The following is a 20,656-nucleotide window of genomic DNA, read 5'->3' on the forward strand; positions in this document are numbered from 1 at the left end:
AAAAAAAAAAAAAAAACAGTGCTATTTTATCTTGTGTTTTATGATTAAATGTCTACAATTGTCTATTGCACTAAGTTTATTATTTTTATTGTATTAAACTTTAGGTTCATGGGGCACATGTGCAGGTGTGTTCCATGAGTACACTGCAAAATGCTAAGGTTTGGGCTTCTATTGAACCCATCACCCAAACACTGACCATAGTACACAATGAGCAGTTTTTCAACCCTTTCCCCTCCTTCCCTCCCCACCTGTGGAGTTCCCAGTGTCTGTTATTTCCATCTTTATGTCCATTTGAACCAACTGTTTAGCTATTTATTTATTAATTTATTTTTGAGATGCAGTCTTGCTCCTTCACCCTGGCTGGAGGGCAGTGGCGCCATCTCAGCTCACTGCAACGTTCGCCTCCTGGGTTCAAGCGATTCTCCCGCCTCAGCCTTCTGAGTAGCTGGGATTACAGGCACGCGCCACCACACCAGGCAAACTTTTGCAATTTTAGTAGAAATGGGGTTTCACCATGTTGGCCAGGCTGGTATCGAAATCCTGACCTCAAGTGATCCACCTGCTTTGCCCTCCCAGAGTGCTGCGATTGTAGGCACGAGCCACTGCACCTTGCCTATTTTTAAATAACACTTAAATTTTCTTTCATTTTGCTAGTAATTTAGAATACAATTATACAATGATGTTAACTTTTTTTGGGGGGTGGGACGGGGTCTTACTCTGTCACCCAGGCTGGACTGCAATGGCTTAATCATGCTTCCCTGCTGCCTCAAATTCCTGGGCTCAAGTGATCCTCCCACCTCAGCCTCCCAAACAGCTGGGACTACAGGCACGCACCACCATGCCCAGCTCATTTTTCTATATTTGTGGAGATAGGGTCTTTCTATATTGCCCAGGGGGGTCTCAAACTGCTGAGCTCAAGAAACCTGCCCGCCTTGGCTTCCCAAAGTGCTGGGATTATAGGCATAAACCACTGTCCCTGGCCTAATAACGCAGAATCTTACTTAATGCTTCATAGTATGATTTTTAAAGTTTGTATTTGAAATGTATTTACATATGTAGTTTGATCTTTTGAAAAACATTTGAATTCCTAACAGATTATAAAATACTAGTTGTGCCCAGGAGGCGGAGGTTGCAATGAACAGAGATCAAACTGCTGCACTCCAGCCTGGGTGACAGAGCAAGACACCAGCTCAAAAAAAAATAGTTGTGTTAGGATTCAAACCAGAGAAGCAGAACCAGTAGGAGAGATACACAGATTCAGATATAGATAAACATATAGTGACACACATCTGCATACATAAGTAAAAGGTTGGCTTCTGACCAGGCACAGTGGCTCACGCCTATAATCCCAGCACTTTGGGAGGCCGAGGCAGGTGGATCACCTAATGGTCGGGAGTTCAAGACCAGCCTGACCAACATGGAGAAACCGTCTCTACTAACAATACAAAATTAGCTGGACGTGGTGGCACAATGCCTGTAATCCCAGCTACTCAAGAGGCTGACGCAGAAGAATCACTTGAAACCAGGAGGCGGAGGTTGCAGTGAGCCGAGATCGCGCCATTGCACTCCAGCCTGGGCAACAAGAGCAAAACCCCATCTCAAAAAAGAAAATTTTTTTTTCATGAAAAACTTTTTGGAGATAAGGGGTCTTGCCCCACTGACCAGGGTGGAGCACAGTGGCATAGTCACAGCTCACTGCAGCCTCAAACTCCTGGGCTCAAGCAATTCTCCCTCCTCAGCCTCCCTAGCAGCTGGGACTATAAGTGCATACCACCATGCTGACTAACTAAAAGAAAAAAAAAAATTTAGAGAGATGCAGTCTCGCTATGTTGCCCAGGCTAGTCTCATACTCCTGACCTCAATATCTTCCCACCATAGCCTCCCAAAGTGCTAGGATGTGAGCCACCATCCCCGGTCCCAATACACCAATACTGATACATTATTATTAACTAAGGTTCGTCCTGATTCAGATTTCTTTACTATTTACCCTAATGACCTTTTCCTGTCCCAAGATCTCATCCAGGAGACCATACTATGTTTAGTTCTTAAGTTTCTTCAGGATTGCTGGAGTGCAGTGAGTGACTCCATCTCGGTTCACTGCAACCTCTGACCACTGAGTTCAAGCTATTCTCCTGCCTCAGCCTCCCAAATTGCTGGGATTACAGGAACCTGCCACCATGCCCAGCTAATTTTTTTTTTTTTTAAGAGGGAGTCTCCCTCTGCCACCCAGGCTGAAGTACAGTGAGGCAATCTTGGCTCACTGCAACCTCCGCCTCCTGGGTTCAAATGATTCCCCTGACTCAGCCTCCCAAGTAGCTGGGATTACAGGTGTGTGCCGCCACTCATTGCTTTTTTTTTTTTTTTCTTTTCGAGACAGAGTTTGAGATGGGGTTTCACCATGTTGGCCAGGTTGGTCTAGAACTCCTGACCTCAGGTCATCCCCCTACCTGAGCCTCCCAAAGTGCTGGGATTACCGGTGTGAATCACCCACCCAGTATGGCTAGCTTTTTTTTTTCTTTCTTTCTTTTTAATGTGGTAGCTCGGGTCTTGCTATGTTGCCCAAGCCTCCGAAAGTGCTAGGATTATAGGCATGAGTCACCGCTCCTGGCCTAGGAGGTCACTGTGATACCCTGTTTAAGGGGATGGGGCCTGGACAGGGCAGAGGCTGCGGTGGGAGCCCCCTCTTCCCTTCCCATCTAAGACTCTCACTGCCCTTGCCCAGTTTTCTCCACTTCCAGTTTTTTTTTTAATTTTTTATTTTTAGTTTCTTAGAGACTGGGTCTCACTCTTGTCCAGGCTGGAATGCAGTGGTGTGATCATAGCTCACTGCAGCCTCTGTTCCTAGGCACAAGTGATCCTCTCACCTCAGCCTTACAAGCAGCTGAGACTATATGCATGGGCCACCACGCTGGGCTATTTTATTATCTGTAGAGACGGGGTCTCCCTGTGTTGCCCAGGCTGGTCTCAAACTCCTGGCCTCAAGCATCCTCCCACTTTGTCCTTCCAAAGTGCTGGGATTACAGGAGACCCCGCTCTGCCTCTCTAGTCCCTGACCATCCCCATAAGCCAGCCCCAGAAAGCCCAGCAATGAGGGAGCCAGGCTGGGGCAGGAAACACGCAGCAACCTCCTCCCACGCCCATTTTAATTGGGGGCAGGTGCGGGAGGACCTAGGCCTGCTATGCCTGCAGTAGCACCCACACCTGGCAGATCTGCCAGTAGACGCTGGAGCATGCAGTGCCATCCAGGGCACCATACTGCTCCACGCTGTGCCTATAGTCCCACACACGGCTCACGTCACCTGAGAACAGGAGGCTGAAGAGAGGAAGAGGTGGGCCGGGGATCCAGGCCACCCCGGGCTCCAGGCACCCAGGCTCACCTCCCAGGAGGCAGCATGGAGAAGGGGGTGGGCCGCCCGATGCTCTGCAGCTCCTGCAGTGACTGCTGGTTGAGGGCAACCCCCTTGGTCTTAGCCATTAACATGGCTTTCCCCGGAGGCCTCGTGGGCCTGGTGGAATGACATCTGAGTGCCAGGCAAGAAGGTGGCAATGAGGCACCTTAGTCCATGCCCTGAGCTGTCTACACTGCCTCCGTGCCCCCCCCCCTTTTTTTTTTTTTTTGATACAATGTCTCGCTCTGTTGCCCAGGCTGGAGGGCAGTGGCCTGAACTCACCTCACTGCAACCTCCCACCTCCCTGTGGGAGAGGAGGAGCAGGGGCTCAGGTAGAGGCTCAGGCAAGGCCTGCCTGTGACACTGGGACTCTGCAGCCCTGGGTCAGCCCTAGAAAAAGTGTCACCCTGCAGCACTCCACCTGAATGAGGGATCCAGCGATCTTCAGGAAAAATTGGTCGTAAGGGAAAAAGAGGCCAGAAGTGGGGCCGTGTGAACCAAGGACCGGGTCTGAGCTGTGGGGCCTCGGGGGTGAGGCTTTGCCAGGAACGCCCGAAGCCCGAGCCTCTGTCATTCAGCATCTCCAAGTGGTGGCCAGAACAGGGGAGGAGGCCCGTGTTGGGTATGACCTGGCCATGGGAGGTTTCGTCTGAGGACCCCAGAAATAGCTGGGGCTCATTCAAGGGCTGCTCTGAGCAACTGAGACGCCCTGCTCCTCATTCAAGTAGGGAGGACAGAGGCAGAGGTGCTGTGAGTGATGGTCCCATTTTCTTACTGTTGTTTTTGTTTTTAGAGACAGGGTCTCATTCTATTGCCCAGGCTGGAGTGCAGTGGCACGACCATAGCTCACTGCTGCCTCGATCTCCTGGGCTCAGGCAATCCTCCTGCCTAAGCTTCCTGAGTAGCTGGGACTACAGGGACATGCCACCATGTCCAGCTAATTTTTAATTTTTTGTAAAAATGGGGTCTTGCTATATTGCCCAGGGTGGTCTGAAACTCCTGGGTTCAAGCAATCCTTCTGCCTTGGCCTTGCAAAGGACTGGGATTACAAATGTGAGCCACCACACCTGGCCTGTTTGTTGTCATTGTTGTCATTGTTTTTGAGACGGCGTTTCACTTGTTGCCCAGGCTGGAGTGCAATGGCACAATCTTGACTCACTGCAACTTCCATCTCCCAGGTTCAAGACTCTCCTGCCTCAGCCTCCCAAGTGGCTGGGATTACAGGCGTCCCCCACCACACCCGGATAATTTTTCTATTTTTAGTAAAGACAGGGTTTCACTATCTGTTGACCAGGCTGGTCTCAAACTCCTGAGCTCAGATGATCCACCTACCTCGGCCTCCCAAAGGGCTGGGATTATAGGCGTGAGCCACCGCACTCGGCCTAGACTCTTGTTGAAGCCAGTTTTCCTCTTCTCTTTCCTCACTTCATTTTTCTTTTACACCCTCCCCCAATCATTGCTCTGCCCATCCAAAGGCTGTGGCTGGCACTGGACAGAACAGAACCCCCTAGCCTCAAGCTCCAAACCCATGCTCTCCAACAGCCAGGCTCTCAGATGGCAAGCTTCAAAGCCTTGTGACAGCCTGACTGAACCTCTCCAGCCTGGGTGCTCCCTCCAATTCCTGCCCTGGAAAACAGGCATCTCCTCTGACCACCTCCCAAAGAAGCCTATCCGGAAGCCTCAGGCACCCGCTCCTGGAAGGCTGTACTCTTCACCTTCCCAACAAAGGGCATGTCCACCCAGTCCTGCTGAGCACACTCCTGTGCCCCCTGTGCCCTGAATTGTCCTTTGCCCAGGCTGGGATGACATCTCAAGAGCCTTCCGCCTGCTGCAGACTTGGCTCAGCCCAAAGCACTGCATGAAATTGGGGTGTGGCATCTGCCTCAAGGAGCATTTCTACAACCTTTGTTGCCTCTACCACAAATGAAAACTCCACCTCTGAATGATGAGTTAGAACTGCATGATTGTAAGGAAGAAAAGGGGGGTGGGCATGGTGGCTCGCACCTGTAATCCCAGCACTTTGGGAGCCTGTGGCAGGCAGATCACTGAAGGCCAGGAGTTCGAGGCCAGCTTGGCCAACATGGTGAAACCCCATCTCTACTAAAAATACAAAAATTAACCGTGCACAGTTGGTCACCCTATATTCCCAACACTCTGGGAGGCCAAGGCAGGCACCTGAGGTCAGTACACTAAGACCAGCCTGGCCAACATGGTGAAACCCTGTCTCTACTAAAAAATGCAAGTTGGCTGGGCACGGTAGCTCACACCTGTAATCCCAGAACTTTGGAAGATCAAGGCAGGCAGATCACAAGGTCAAGAGATGGAGACCATCCTGGCCAACATGGTGAAACTTCACCTCTACTAGAAATACAAAAATTAGCCAGGTGTGGTGGCACGCGCCTGTAGTCCCAGCTACTTGGGAGGCTGAGGCAGGAGAATCGCTTGAACCTGCAAGGTTAAGGTTGCAATGAGCTGAGATCATACCACTGCACTCCAGCCTGGGCAACAGAGCAAGCCTTTGTCAACAAAAAAAAAAAAGCAAAAGTTAGCTGGGCATGGTGGCACACATCTATAATCTCAGCTATTTGGGAGGCTGAGGCAGAAAGGTCACCTGAGCCTGGGAAGTCAAGGCTGCAGTGAACCGAGATCATGCCACTGTACTCCAGCCTGGGCAACCGGAGTGAGACCCTGTTTCAAAAACAAAACAAGCCAAGTGCATGCACTCATGCACGCCTGTAATCCCAGCTACTCAGAAGGCTGAGGCAGAAGAATTACTTGAACCCAGGAGGCCGAGGTTGTAGTGAGCCAAGATCTCACCACTGTCCTCCAGCCTGGGCGACACAGCAAAACTCCCTCTCAAAAACAGAAAAAGAAAACCACAATTTGGGTAGGTAGATATCTGGTTTCCTGAACTGTCTGGGTATGGATGGCCCTCCCATTGGGCTGGGACGGGACACTGATCTCGCATAGCACATGCCCACCCATTTGCCACCTGCCAGGGTCTCCTTCCCAATCCAGCCCAGGGCAGGCAGGGGGCACTCACTTGATGTAGTAGTCGGCAGATTCCAGGTAGGGCGCAGGCTCCTTGGCCAGACCACATCATCACGGCGGGCTGATTCTGGTCTCTGTGCACCAATTCTTCCATCACCCACATGTAGTGATGCATAGACACGTTGCTGAAGAGCTGCCAGGGGTCCAGGAGGGAAGGGACAGAGGGTCACGATGTGGCCTGCAGGCTGGCCAGGTGGAGCAGCTGTGTGGTGGGGACTCATAGCAGCACCACGCCCACAGCAGGACATTCATCAATGACCACAATCCCATACCGGTCACGCATCTGCAGTATCTCCTCTGTGCAGGGATAGTGGCTGGTGCAGAAGGCGTTGGCACCAAGCCAGCGAAGCAGGTTGAAGTCCTTCACCAGCAGCAGACAGTCGAAGTCCTTCCCTCGGATCCAGGGGACAGCAGAGCCCAGTGACCCGTCCCTGTCGAAGCTGCACTTCCTCCAACAACCAGGACCCTGGAGAGCCACCCTATGAGCCCCTTCTCCAGTCCAACCACCGGCTCCACTGTGGGGTGGTTTGGAGCCATTTGCCTCATCACCCTGAGCTGCCACAGGGAAGCTCATTTGCCTCATTGCCCTGAACTGCGGGACACAAGGAAGGCAAAAGTGGAAGGTGACCAGAGGCAGCCCCCACGAGGACCCAGGAGCCCCAGTGCATGTCTACATCCTCATGCTTGCTGACTCCGTGGAAATAGAAAAGTTTCCCATTTATGAGGAACTGGCTCTCGGTGACAGCCACAGCGTGGATCCCCTACAGGGAGTGTGTGGAAGTCAGAAAAAGGACCCAGTGACGTGTGTGCAGTCAGCCACACCTATGACACCAAAGCGCCAGGTGCGACCACCCCGACAGCCTGAGCCCCATCTGGCCTGGCCTGCCCTGCAGCAGGAAGACCCCCAGTGCACCCCAGCAGCCGCCTCTGGGCCTGCAAGCAGAGAAGCAGCAATCAGAGGCTCTGCCCTTTCCTGGCTGACCCTGGGACCTGCCCTTCAAAATCGGGCCTTCTCCTTGACCAGACGAGGTGGCTCATGCCTGGAATCCCCATGCTTTGGGAGGCTAAGGCAGGAGGCTCACTTGAGTCCAGTTCAAGACCAGCCTGGGCAACAGAGTGAGACCCCAACTCTACAAAAAACATTTTGTTTTGAGACAGTCTCACTCTGTCGCCCAGGATGAAGCGCACTGGCGTGATCTCAACTCACCACAGCCTCTGCCTCCCAGGTTCAAGCAATTCTCCTGCCTCAGCCTCCCGAGTAGCTGGGATTACAGATGCCCAGCAAATTTTCATATTTCAGTAGAGATGGTGCTTCACCATGTTGGCCAGGCTGGTCTCAAACTCCTGGCCTCAAGTGATCTGTCCACCTCAGCCTCCCAAAGGGCTGGGATTATTTGCCTGGACTATAATAAAATTGTTTTAATTAGCCAGGCATGGTAGCATGTGCCTACAGTCCCAGCTACTCAGGAGGCCAAGGTAGGAGGATTGCTGCTGCCTGGGAGCTCAAGGGTGCAGTGAGCTGTGATCAGGCCAGTGCACTATAACCTGGGTGACAGACACCATCTCAAAAAAGGAAAAAAACATCTGGGCCTCCCGCCAAAGGTGGGAAACATCAGAGAGCTCAGAGGACCGCGCCTGCCCGTTCACCTGTCCCGGGCTCCTGCTGAAGCCAGGGCTGCCAGAGGGGGCAAAAGACCTCCCTTAAGCAATCCCGAACCACCATTACCTCCCACGAGTACAGGTAAGCGGGGTGTTCATGCATCCAGTCCGTTCACAGGAGGCTGGCAAGTGGCACCTTCAGCTGGCCCTGGGTCCTGACCCATTGGCCACAGCTTTGTTTTCTGCATCCAAAAGATGCACTTCCAACTTGAACTGGTTACTGCACTTGATGGAGATCTGGTAATTCACCAGCCCTACAGGAGGCAAGAGAGACCAGGGCTTAGGGAGGGACACAGCCTGGGTCACACAAATGGGAATGCCCCACAGCGGCCACTCCCAGGCAGCCATTTGCTTCTGTTGCTTTTTTTTTCTTTTTTCTTTTTCTGAGACACAGTCTCACTCTGTCACCCAGGCTGGACTGTAGTGCCGTGATCTCGGCTCACTGCAACCTCCATCTCTGGAGTTCAGTTGATTTTCCTGCCTCAGCCTCCTGAGTACCTGGGATTATAAACATGCACAACCACACCTGCTGAATTTTTGTATTTTTGGTAGAGATGGGGTTTCGCCATGTTGGCCAGGCTGGTCTCGAACTCCTGATCTCAGGTGATCCACCTGCCTCAGCCTCCCAAGGTGCTGGGATTGCAGGCATAAGCCACTGCTCCCAGCGTGTTTTTCTGAATTTAAAAAAAAACATTTTTTGGGGCCAGGTACCGTAGCTCATGCCTGTAATCCCAGCACTCTGGGAGGTCAGGAGTTCAAGACCAGCCTGGTCAACATGGCAAAACCCCATCTCTACTAAAAATACAAAAATTAGCCGCGCATGGTGGAACACGTCTGTAATCCCAGCTACTTGGGAGGCTGAGGCAGGAGAACTGTTCGAACCTGAGAGGCAGAGGTTGCAGTGAGCCAAGATCGTGCCACTGCACCACTCCATCCTGGGTCACAGCACAAGACTCTGTCTCAAAAAACAAAACAAAACAAAAAAAACATGCTTTTGGCCAGGCACAGTGGTCACACCTGTAATCCCAACACACCAACACAGGGAGGCTGAAGTGGGAGGATGGCTTGAGCCCAGCAGTTCAAGACCAGCCTGGGTAACATAGGGAAACCACATCTTCCCTAAAAATAACAATAATTAGCTGGGCATGGTGGTGCTTGCCTGTAGTCCCAGCAACCCCAGGTACTTGGGAGGCTGAAGAGGGAGGATTGCTTGAGCCAGGAGTTTGGAGCTGCAACAGGCTATGATCTTGAGGCAGAGTAGGTAGTCAAGGAAGTGACCGTGTCCTTCGGAAGTGCCAACCACGGCACTGAGACGTGTGATGTGTGAACAAGCATGTACAGCTACAACCCATGTGCAGCCAGAAGACGACCCAGAATGTAATTAGAGTAACACCTCTCCCAGCCCCTTAGGAATTCATCATGGAAGACTCCCAAAAAGGGAGTTTCCCCACTGATAATCAGCGCTCTCTCATCCTTACCAGCAGCCTGCCCTGAATTCTCTCTCAGGGTGAAGCGCGTATTTTTTACTTCACTGTGTTTTTTGAGATGGGATCTCACTGTGTCACCCAAGCTGTCTCAGCTTCCCAAGCACCTGGGATTACATACTTGAGTGTTGCAATCTCAGCTCACTGCAACCTCCACCTCCTGGGTTCAAGCAATTCTCCCATCTCAACCTCCCTAGTACTGGGATTACAAGCACATGCCACCACACCCACCTAATGTTGTCCAGGCTGGTTTGAACTCCTGAGCTCAAGTGATCCACCCGCCTCGGCCTCAGAAAGTGCTGGGATTACAGGTATAAGCCACTGTGCCCGGGCTATTCTGCATTTCACTTGCAAAATATTTTTCCCTTTACAATAAATTGCTCTATGCTGCATCACCTTTGCTGTGTGATTCTTATTTAAATTCTTTATTTATTTAAATTATTTATTCTTTTTGAAACAGGATCTCACTATGTCGCCCAGGCTGGTCTCGAACTTTTGAGCTCAAGCGATCCGCTCACCATGGCCTCCCAAAGTGCTGGGATGACAGGCATTAGCCACCACACTCAGCCTAAATTCTTTGAAACTTACAACTGCAGCCCCAAAACAGCTGTCAATCATTGCACCACTACCATCCAGCCTGGGCGACAGTCTAAGGCTTCATCTCACAAAAGGAAAAAGATATGTTTAAAAAAAAAAAATTAAATTTTTTTTTTTTCTTAAAGACAGGGTATCCCAGTCATGCACGGTGGCTCACACCTGTAATCCTTGCACTTTGGGAGGCCGAGGCAGCTGAGTAATCGGAGGTCAGGAGTTCAAGACCAACCAGGCCTACATGGTGAAACCCTGTCTCTACTTAAAAAAAATACAAAAATTAGCTGGATGAGGTGGAAGGTACCTGTAATCCCAGCTACTCGGGAGGCTGAGGCAGGAGAATCACTTGAACTTGGGAGGCAGAGGTTGCAGTGAACCCAAGAGTGCACCAGTGTCCTCCAGTCTGGGCTCCTACAGAGTGAGACTCCAGCTCAAAAACAAATACAAATAAAAAAGACAAGGTCTCCCTCTGTTGCCCAGACCAGAGTGCAGTGACGCGGTCACAGCTCACTGCACCCTTGACCTCCCACGCTCAACTGATTCTCCTGCCTCAGTAGCTGGGACTACCGGCACACATCACCATGCCTGGCGAATTTTTTAATTTTGGGGGGTGATGGTCTCGCTATGTTGCCCAGGCTGGTCTTGAACTCTTGGCCTCAAGTGATCCTCCTACCAAGTCCTCCTTACAAAGAGCTGGCATGACAGGCGTGAGCCACCGCACCCGGCACTCCAAAGCTGCCTGTTCCTTGAGCACGATATGTAGCAACGGGAGCTAGAGTGAGAGCAGCACCGTGGGGAAGGGACAGGACTGCCACCCTGAGCTATGTGACGTTAGGCCAGACCCCTCTTCTCCAAGCGAGATCAACAACATGAGTGATCTCGGGAGCCCGTGCCCGCTCAGACAGCCTGGATTTTAGCTTCGTAGGTGGATGGGAACCAGTGAAGGTTTAGAGATGCTGGGAGAACCTTTTTCCTGGGAGAGCTTTCCAAATAGGGAACAAACAGAGCCACCCTGAGCCCCGCTGAGGGAGGATCCTACCAGAAGCCGTCACCACTGTGTCACTCCACGCCAGTGGTGATGGTGATGTCATCGATGCAGGTAATTGGTGTCATGTACAGAAGCACAGACTGCTGCAGTCCTGCATAGTTGAAGAAGTCAAAGTCTGTGTTCTGGACAAAGTAACCCTTGGGATACCTAGGGCGGGAGGACTGTGGTTCGCTGGGCCCTTGCCATGGGTCTTTTGCCCTCAGTTCACATGCCTCCCCAGATCAGGGCCTCCTCTCTGCGAAGGCCACCCTGTCCCTAGCAGGAAGACCACAGGGTGGGGTGGGAAGGTGGGTGCGTGCAGTGGAGGCAGGATGGTACCCACTTGGACGTGTCGGTCACGTATGGATGGTCCCTGGTGGCAGGGTGGGGGGGTGAGCGTGCTGTTGATGGTGACAGTGATGCAGAGGCGGGAGGGCAGGTGCCCCACCGGGAACAGGCTGCTGATGTCAGCCTCGAAGGGGAGGTAGCCCCTTTCATGGTCTAGCGTGTGGACACCATTCACCCACTGCAGACATAGGAGATATGGGGAGAGGGTGGCAGGTCGGGGCATGAGGAGGGGCTCTGCTATCGGGCACACCCTCACATAACCCGCAGCATGGGGCTCAGGGGCTTGCCAGCCAGACGGGAAGAATGACATCCCAGTGGGGTAGATCAGGCCACCTATCCCCCTACACAGGGCACAGCCCCCAGGGCAGGGTAAGGCCCCCCACCATCCCACCCCAGGAGACAGGCTGTGGGTGGAATCTGAGGGTCCCGTGCTGTTCAGCAGCTGTGCCCACTCACCCGCCCTGCCTGCTCCTGGCCACACTGACCACAATGGCATAGAAGTGGGCACTGCCAATCCTCAGCACCACTCTTGTGTACAGGTCCTGGATCCATCGCTTCAGCAGGGTCACCTCCCGTTCATACCACACCCAGCTGACAAAATGCCCAGTCCTGGCTGATGTCATTGAAGATGGAGAGAACCGGTATGTCCAAGGTGGGGCCAGACTGCAAAGAGAAGGGCTGGGCTCAGCTCCTAGGTCCCCAAAGGGATCCGGGACCAGTGTGCTGTACAGCTGTGCCCCCAGGCCTAGCACAAGCCCTGACACATGGTGGGGACTCCTGGCGGAAAAGACAGATAACTTGCTGATGACAGGTCAACTGCCAGGGCAGGTTGTACACCTGGCCAGTGGGGCCAGGAGATCCTTGTTGGAGCAGATGGGAGGACCCAGTATCTCCTGAGACAGGGGTGAATCCAGGGGCACATCCCAGCCCGAGGCAAGAAGGTTCAGAACTGTGACTAAGATGCAAATGACCCACTGCCTGTCACAGGGAGGAAGGCTGGTTAGGGGGATGGGGGAGCTTTGCTTAGGACACTGTGAGTGAGGAACACGCTGGCAGCCAGCCCTCTCCTCTCTTTCTCTAGTACTGAATACCACAAAGTCAGAAACAGAGGATGTAGGCTGGGCACGGTGGTTCACACCTGTAATCCCAGCACTTTGGAAGGCAGAGGCAGGCGGATCACAAGGTCATGAGTTCGAGACCAGCCTGGCCAATATGGTGAAACCCCATCTCTACTAAAAATACAAAAATTAACTGGGAGTGGTGGCGGGCGCCTGTAGTCCCAGCTACTCGGGAGGCTGAGGCAGGAGAATCACTTGAACCCAGGAGGCGGAGGCTGCAGTGAGCCAACATCGTGCCATCGCACTGCAGCCTGGGTGACACAGCGAGACTCTCTCTCAAAAAAAAAAGAAAAAGAAAAAGAGGATGTAGAACAGGCAAACGCAGCCCAGACCTCACCGGATCCCACTTCTCTGCTGACCACATCCAAGTCAGGAGGGCAACAGGGGTGGCGTCCTTGGCCTGATGTCACTGTCTGTCCTCTATCTGAACCCTGAAAACCAAGCTACCTTCCCCCCTCAGCAGAGCTGACCTCAGAATGTCTAAACTGTCCCCTCCTCCCAATCCCCGGGACCAGCTCTGTGCAGGGCCTGCCCCTCAGGCCTGACGAGTGTCTGGTGGCTCATGCCTGTAATGAGCGCTTTGGGAAGTCAACGTGGGAGGATGGCTGGAGGTCAGGAGTTCGAGATCAGCCTGGAGAACGTACTGAGACCCTGTATCTTAAAAAACAAAACAAAACCAAAAAGTTGGTTTTTGTTTCCAGACAGAATCTCAGTCTGTCGCACAGGCTGGAGTGCAGTGGCCTGATCTCGGCTCACTGCAACCTCCGCCTTCCTGGTTCAAGCAATTCTCCTGCCTCTGCCTCCCAAGTAGCTGGGATTACAGGTGCTCATCGCCACGCCCGGCTAATTTTTGTATTTTTAGTAGAGACGGGGTTTCACCACGTTGGCCGGGGTGGTCTTGAACTCCTGGCCTCAGGTGATCCGCCCGCCTCGGCCTCCCAAGGTGCTGGGATTACAGGCGTGAGCCACCAAGCCCGACCAAGTTTCTTTTCTTTGTTGTGTGTGTGTGTGTGTGTTTTAATTAGGCGTGTGTGTGTGTGTGTGTGTGTGTCTGTGTTTTAATTAGGCATGGCAGTCCCAGTGTGTGTGTGTGTGTGTGTGTGTGTGTGTGTGTCTGTGTTTTAATTAGGCGTGTGTGTGTGTGTGTGTGTGTCTGTGTTTTAATTAGGCATGGCGGTCCCAGCAAACTTGCAAGGCTGGGGCGGGAGAATCCCTTAGGATTGCGCCACTCCGCTCGAACCTGGGCGGCAGGACCAAACCCAGTCTCAAAAACATCTCAAAAATTAAAAATAAATATTAGAAAGGACACTGCCCCGGCTCAGCCTTCGCCTCCGGAGGCGGCTGCACAGGAGCGCTTCCTCCTCCTCCTGCCTCCTCCGCCCTGGCCCTCCTGGGTCCCCCTAGTCCCCCCGGTTCCCCCTTCCTCCAACCCCGCGCCCCCAAGCCCGTTGACCTTTAACCTCCTCCGGGGCCCCAACTCCCGGGCACTCAGGTGAAGGAGGGTGCAGGGCGCCCAGGCTTACGCCATTCCCAACGCCGGGCTTCCGGGCGCCTCTCCCAACGGTCGCGGGTACCTCTGCTCCTGGAAGCCCGGGCGTCCGTTGTCGGAGAAGTCCGCTTGGAAGCTTCAGAGGCCCTGGAGCTCCTTGGGCTCCCGCGGCGCGCTCTCCCGGGTGTACAGCATCCGGCCCAGCAGCGCCTGCGCGCAGCCACACAACAGCGGCCCCAGAACCGACCAGGACACCGCCACCAGCCAGGTCATACTTCCCGCTCCCTGTCTTGGCAGACAGTCTGAGGGGAATGAGAGCGGCGAGGGGGAAGCCTTGCGGGCCTGTAGCGTGACGCGCCTGCGGCGTGAGGCGCGTGAGGCCGTGGGCGCCATGTTTGTTGAGGGCGAGTGCCAGGCCTGGAGGGGCGGGGCGGCGCCAGGTGCTACCCAGTAGGACCTGTGCTTGAATCCAGGAATAGGCCTTTGGGGGAGCGGGACCCCCACCCTCAGCTCCAGCCAAGAAGAGCGTCGTCTGCTCCCCATCCCAGCAGAGGCTGGACGATCCAGGGCCGCAGGCCAGGACAGAACCCCTGAGATTGGTGGCACCACCGTTTGTTCAAGGGGCACCTCCACTTGCTTTCCCCAGCAGGAATTGGAGCAGGCCCCAGGGGAGCCTCTTCCATGACTGCTGGATGCAGCCTCTTGCAGGGATGCACCTCCTTGGGAGGCGGTAGTAGCCTTGACCCTGGACCTCTGGGACCCTGACCCTAACCAAGGGGACAGAAGCTCCTTCTTGGCTTTGAAGATACATGAAGATACAGGGAGAGAGGCCAGGTGCAGTGGGTCACGCCTGTAATCCCAGCACTTGGGGACGCTGAGGTGGGCGGATCACTTGAGGCCAGAAGTTCGAGACCAGGCGCGAACTTCTCTCTACTGAAGTTCTTCGCCAAAACGGCGAAACCCCCTCTCTACTGAAAATACTAAAAAAAAAAAAGAAAGAAAAAGGAGCCAGGCATGATAGCAGGCGCCTGTAATCCCAGCTACTCAGGAGGCTGAGGCTGAAGAATCACTTGAAGCCAGGAGGCGAAGCTTGCAGTGAGCCGAGGTCACACCACTGCAGTCCAACCTGGGTGACAGAGCAAGAATCTATCTCAAAAAAAAAAAAAAAAAAAAAAATTGCAGGGAGAGGGTGCCCTGCGGGACCCCACTTTACTGCAGTAGGGAAGGCACCGTGTGGAAGGGTACACAAAGAGATCTGGAGACAGTGAAAAAGACATAGGTTTATTAAGGGGACTTTCACACAGGTGCAGTGGCTGTGGCTGGACATGAGAACCACTACATTTGTAAAAAGCATGCGGCTTCCATAACATTTTCACCTAGCATCCTCGACCTGTTACCAGTGGAAGGTATCCGAGTTCCCGGTGGTGAATCCATACACAACTGAAACAACCTCAATTCTTGCCTCCTCAGAAGAAAGAATTTGACTGAGGGTCATAAGGTAGAAACCAGATAGAGGCAAGTTGCAGAGCAGGAGTAAAATTTTATTAAAAACAGGCCAGGAATGGGTGTGGTGGCTCATGCCTGTAATCCCAGTACTTTGGGAGGCTGAGTCGGGTGGATCACCTGAGATCAGGAGTTCAAGACCAGCCTGGCTAACATGGTGAAACCATGTCTCTACTAAAAATACAAAAATTAGCTGGGCGTGATGGTGAGTGCCTGTAATCCCAGCTACTTGGGAGGCTGAGGCAGGAGAATCTCTTCAACCTGGGAGGTGGAGGTTACAGTGAGCTGAGATTGAGCCACTGCACTCCAGCCTGGGTATAGAGTGAGATAGTATTTAAAAAATGGTTATTAAAAACTTTAGAACAGGAAGTAAAGGAAAGAAGGAAAGTACAACTTGGAAGAGGGCCAAGCGGTCGACCCGAGAAACCAAGTGCCCAGCTTGACCTCTTGACTCAGAGTTTCACAGGTTGGCATCCTTCCAGGATCTTGTCACTCCTGATTCCTTAGCTTGGGGCTCCGAACACACTTTCTTCTTTGACCATAAAGTGATTCTGAGGGTACACATCAGGTACGGCTGTCGGGTGCCTCTGCCATACAGAGGGGTCCCTCTGGTCCTAGGAACCTCGACTGGACACAATTGTTTGTACGATTACTCCCCCTCCCCTATTCTCATGCTCGCAAATCCACCTTCTGAGAATGGACCTTATTACTGGAAATGGAGTCCCCAGCATAGTGAAAATAAACACATTCTAGAAACTGACAAGGCCTAAAGGCTTTTTCCCAAATGTTTATGCACTTTTTCTTATTTTCTTTCTTTAAAATTTTACTTGTATATTCCTTTAGTGAAATGCTTACATGCTTAAATTAGGATATAGTTCACTGTTTATGAGGCAGCTTTAGGCCACATTTAACAAAAGTAAGAACAAGTAGGATGCAAAAGTTTATACAGTATGTAAAAATCAGTAATTCAGGATGGGCTTAGTGGCTCACACCTGTAATCCCAGCACTTTGGGAGGGGGAGACAGGAGGATGACTTGAGCCCAGGAGTTTGTGACCAGCCTGGACAACATAATGAGACCACTGTCTCTACAAGAAATACAAAACAAACAAACAAAAAAAATTACCCCGGGGGTGTGGCACACACCTATCATCCCAGGTACAGGAGAGGCTGAGGCAGGAGCATTGATGAAGCCCGGGAAACAGAGGTTGCAGTGAGCCAAGACTGTGCCACTGGACTCCAGCCTAGGTGACAGAGCGAGACCCCATCTCAAACAAAAAAAAAAAAGAAAAGAAAAAAATAAGACTAAAGGGTGCAAGAAAAGATGCCTTCATTTTTCTTTTTTTTTTTTTTTCTTTTTGAGTCTCGCCCTGTCACCTGGGCTGGAGTGCAATGGCCTGATCTCGGTTCACTGTAACCTCCACCTCCCTGGTTCAAGTGATTCTCCTGCCTCAGCCTCCTGAGTACCTGGGATTACAGGTGCTCACCACCACACCCAGCTAATTTTGGTATTTTTAACAAAGATAGGGTTTCACTATGTTAACCAGGCTGGCCTCGAATTCCTGACCTCAGGTGATCCGCGGGCCTCGGCCTCCCAAAGTCCTGGGATTACAGGCCTGAGCCACCACGCCTGGCCAATTCGACTATTTCTTCAGTTTATGATTGGTAAGAAAGCAAAGCTTTATCTAAAACCTTGAGGTCAGCAGAAGGGGTGTTAACTTTTTGCCTGTGAGTGTGATTCCCTCCAGGCCCCTCAGGAAGAAATTTGGAATAAAGAACGCCAGTGAGAGTTCAGTCCTCGGTTCACCCTTATCTGAGGTCGAAGGGAAAGCTGTCACCATTTATCATCCGGTGGAGATCTGCGCTTCCGAAAACAACTTAGGGACATTTGTCAAGATGTTATCTTTACTTTCTATAGGGGATCAAATATATTGTGACTTGGGTGGCTATTGTTCTAAGCTATTATTACCTTTTTCTTTTTTTTTTTTTTTTTTTTTTTTTTTGAGACAGAGTCTCGCTCTGTCTCCCAGGCTGGAGAGCAGTGGCCCAATCTAAGCCCACTGCACCGTCCACCTCCAGTGTTCAAGCAATCCTCCTGCCTCAGCCTCCTCAGTAGCTGGGATAACAGGCATCCGTTATCACATCCAGCTAATTTTTGTATTTTCAGTAGACATGTGGTTTCACCATGTTAGCCAGACTGATCTGGAACTCCTGACCTCAGTTGATCTATCTGTCTTGACCTCCCAAAGTGCTGGGATTACAGGTGTGAGCCAGTGCACCCAGCCAATTACTATCTTCTTATCAAGTTGCTAATTTACTTCTCAAGAATAGCTAGGTGCCCGGAATTTCCCTTGAAGGCTAATGTGGTTTGGGTATGTGCCCTCCAGATCTCATGATGAGATGTGATTTCCAGCCAGGCGCAGTGGCTCACACCTGTAATCCCACCACCTCCTCCTCCTCCACCTCCTCTATCTCCTCCACCTCCTCCTCCAACTCCTCCTCCTGCAACTCCTCCTCCTCCAACTCTTCCTCCTCCTCCAACTCCTCCTCCTCCTCTGTTTCTTTATCCTTGTCTTCTCCCTCCTTCATTTCTTTTTCCTCCTCCTCCTCCATTTCTTTTTCCTCCTCCTTTTCTTTTTCTTCCTCCATTTCTTTTTCCTCCTCCTCCCCCTCCTTCTCCTCCTCCTCCTCCTCCTTCTCCTCCTCCTACTCCTCCTCACAGGCACCAGCCACCACGACTGACCTGGCTGTTTCCTTTTCCTCCTTTCTTCCTCCTGCTCCTCCTCTGCCTCCCAAATTGCTGGGATTACAGGCCTGAGCCACCACACCTAACTATTTCTTCTTCTTTTTCTTCCTCTTCCTCCTCCTCCTTCTTCACTTCATTTTATTTTATTTATTTATTTTTTTGACGTGGAGTCTCACTCTGTTGCCCAGGCTGGAGTGCAGTGGTGCAATCTTGGCTCACTGCAACCTCCATCTCCTGGGTTCAAGCCTCCCAAGTGTCTGCGATTGCCAGCGTCCGCCACCATGCCCAGTCAATTTTTGTACTTTTAGTAGAGACAGGGTTTCACCATGTTGGCTAGGCTGGTCTCAAACTATTGACCTCGTGATCTGTCCACCTCCACCTCCCATAGTGCTGGGATTACAGGCATGAGTCACTGCGCCCAGTCCCACTGGTTTTTGTTTTTGTTTTTGCTTTTTCCATGAAATGGAGTTTCACTCTTGTTGCCCAGGCTGGAGTGCAACGGCGTAATCTTCCCTCACTGCAACCTCCACCTCCCGGGTTCAAGCAATTCTCATGCCTTAGCCTCCTGAGTACCTGGGATTACAGGCACTTGCCACCACGCCCGGCTAATTTTTATATTTTTAGTAGAGGCAAGGTTTCTCCATGTTGGCCAGGCTGGTCTTAAACTCCTGATCTCAGGTGATCCGCCCTCTTGGCCTCCCAAAGTGCTGGCATTACAGCTGTCAGCCACTGCGCTGGGCCTACAGCTCATTTCTTACCACAGAAATCTTCGCGCTTCTCCACAAAATTGCCATCAGGGATGTCCCCAGAAACCATTCATCCCAGGTGCCATGCAGAGAAGAGCTTCTTGTTCTCCTTTTCCCTTTACCTCTTCCCTCTCACCTCATCTTGTTCATTCACTCATCCCTTTTCCATTCTCACTTTTAAGCGTTAACCTTTCAAAAGCCTGTCTTCCCCTATAAGTAATGTATTGTAACTCCCGCCATCACCATATCCTTCTCCAACCCACCGAACTACCAAGGATGGCAAGTCCATAAACTAAGAAGAAATGGGAAACATTCATTGCAAACTTGGCAGCCCCTCAGTCACCCAAAGTGACAGCACAGATCTTCTGGTCTTTGAAGACACAATGTTTTTTTTTTTTTAAAGACAGGTATCACTGTGTCACCCAGGTTCAGGTGCAGTGGTGCAATCACAGCTCACTGCAACCCCCAACTCCTGTGCTCAGGCAATCTGCCTGCCTCAGCCTCCCAAGCAGCTGGAACTACAGGAACACACCACCACACCCAGCTAATGTGCCTATTTTTTGTAGAGATGGGGTCTTGCTCTGCTTAACAGACTGGTCTCAAACTCCTGGCCTCAAGGGATCCTCCCACCTTGGCCTCCCAAAGCACTGGGATTACAGGCATGAGTCACCATGCCTGGTCTGAAGACTTTTAAATGCTGCCATATTCAAGATGCGTTGATACTCACCTGTGTTTGATGAGCCTGCTTTTTGCAAGTGAGTAATATAAAACACACTGAAATACCTTAAGCTTCTCAGGCTTTGTACCTTCCTCAGGAATAATCAGTGTATCCCAAAAGTAAATCCATAATGAGGTCCAGTTTTTCCTTCCTCCTTGGCTATGAAATAGACAAGAAAAAGGCAAGCAAGCCATGTCCACCTCACTGTAGGAGACTCTCCTGTTTGCTTTTTGACTGTATTTGAGAAGCGGGGGCCTGACTGCTTTCCTACTTCGTAAGCACAACTTCCTTTACCTAGGAAATCCTCAGCGCAACCTACATGGATTAAACCAGCTTCCTCACTTTGTTTCCAATATTCTTACAACCAAAATATCCAGAAAGGGCAAGGCAACCTGAAAAAATAAGGACGGGTACATTATCCCATGAGCCAAACTGCCACTTACACTGGTTAGTCATGAAATCGGCAAAATTCCAGATGAGTTCTCCAACCACGTATTTTCTGCGCTTTTGATCCAGACCCAGATGGTACTGCTCTAGCAGACTGTACTGGTAGTCTTCACTGAACATCAGAGATGGATCCTGGAATTCAAGGCAAAGAGAATTTAAGAATCAGAACTGGCAGAATTGCAAATGTTAGATAAAAAATAAAGATCCACTTGATGGTGACGAAAATATCTGACCTCACAGCGGGCTGTAGTGACTGCAGGACTAACTGATGCTAGGGTAAAGACAGCCAGGGAATGATCTAACCCAGAATAAAAAAGGAGGTTTAGAAAAAAAAACAACATG

General features: G+C 51.5%; 1 pseudogene; it reads right to left on the reverse strand.

The window, feature by feature from the left end:
• LOC102128267 (putative inactive beta-glucuronidase protein GUSBP11) overlaps window positions 1-20,434 on the reverse strand; it is a 33,270-nt pseudogene extending 12,836 nt beyond the window's left edge.
• Window positions 20,435-20,656: the final 222 nt, after the last annotated feature.

Source organism: Macaca fascicularis, chromosome 10, assembly GCF_037993035.2.
Source record: "Macaca fascicularis isolate 582-1 chromosome 10, T2T-MFA8v1.1".
Classification (NCBI taxonomy): Eukaryota; Metazoa; Chordata; class Mammalia; order Primates; family Cercopithecidae; genus Macaca; species Macaca fascicularis.